The 1008-nt window shown below is 36.4% G+C and overlaps 1 pseudogene; it reads right to left on the bottom strand.

Annotated features, from left to right (window-relative positions):
• On the bottom strand, positions 1-440 carry Cstf3-ps1 (cleavage stimulation factor subunit 3, pseudogene 1; annotated as a pseudogene).
• Between the last annotated feature and the right edge of the window lie 568 nt (positions 441-1008).

The raw sequence follows: 1008 nt of genomic DNA, 5'->3' as shown, positions 1-1008 counted from the left end.
AACTCCAAAAATGCAACAATCATCAGCTTGTGAAAGACCCAAATTTCAAAGTCATTTTAATTACTCCTTCATACCTATTTTACAAAATAAAGGCAGAGACATTTAAATCCTCCATGTCCTGATTATACTATGCTCCTACCTTCTTTCCTATCACTATAGTGTAAGCTGTAATTGCCATCAGATGCTATATAAGAAAAAATAAATAAAATATTAACCTCTGCTTCAGTGTACAGTTTCCAGAATCTGCCAGAACTGGGGAACTGGGCAAGAAGGCGTTCATAAGTCTTCCGTGCTTTGTCTATAGGTTGATTGTGTGCCTCTCGAATAAGAATGCTTCAAGCATCAAGGTCATAAAGATTTTCTTTTAATTTCTTTTCCGCTCTTTTCACCTTCTCTGGGCCGTATTCAGCTGCCTGCCCCATGTCTGTGTCTCCTGACATGGACTCAGAGATTACAATGTACACATAGGCCAGCAATGGGAAGCTAGAAAGGAAAATTTAAACTAAAAACAACCCCACCAAAACCGGTAAAGTTTTATCTGTCCCTCAGAGCCAGAAGCAGGGGGAAAGGGTATGGGATAGGGATTTTGTGAAGGGGAAACTGGGAAGAGGGATAACATTTGAAATGTAAATAAAGAAAAATACTCCCCACCCAAAGTTAAGTGCTAGAAAAAAAAAAGTCTTCCTCACCTTTGAGTATTTAAATCTGGTCTCAGCTTAGATGAATTTCTCAGGGAAAGCTTTCTTGTTTTTCAAGAAATATTTTATTTTAGTTTTTGGGAATTTCATACATGAATATTATATTTATATCATTTCCCTTCAACTTTTTTTCCCAGCTGCTTTCCCATGTTTTTCCTGAGGCTTTTGAATTCACGACTTCTTAATTTAATTTATGTATATACATATATAAATATATGTATGTGCACATATAATACAGTCTATTTGGAGTTGCTCACATGCTTTCGTGTTTAGAGATGTAGTAGGGATTGGATTAGCCTATCAGGGAGTT

Source organism: Rattus norvegicus, chromosome 3 (assembly GCF_036323735.1).
Source record: "Rattus norvegicus strain BN/NHsdMcwi chromosome 3, GRCr8, whole genome shotgun sequence".
In the NCBI taxonomy this organism is placed as follows: Eukaryota; Metazoa; Chordata; class Mammalia; order Rodentia; family Muridae; genus Rattus; species Rattus norvegicus.
This window is presented reverse-complemented; position numbering and strand designations above follow the sequence as displayed.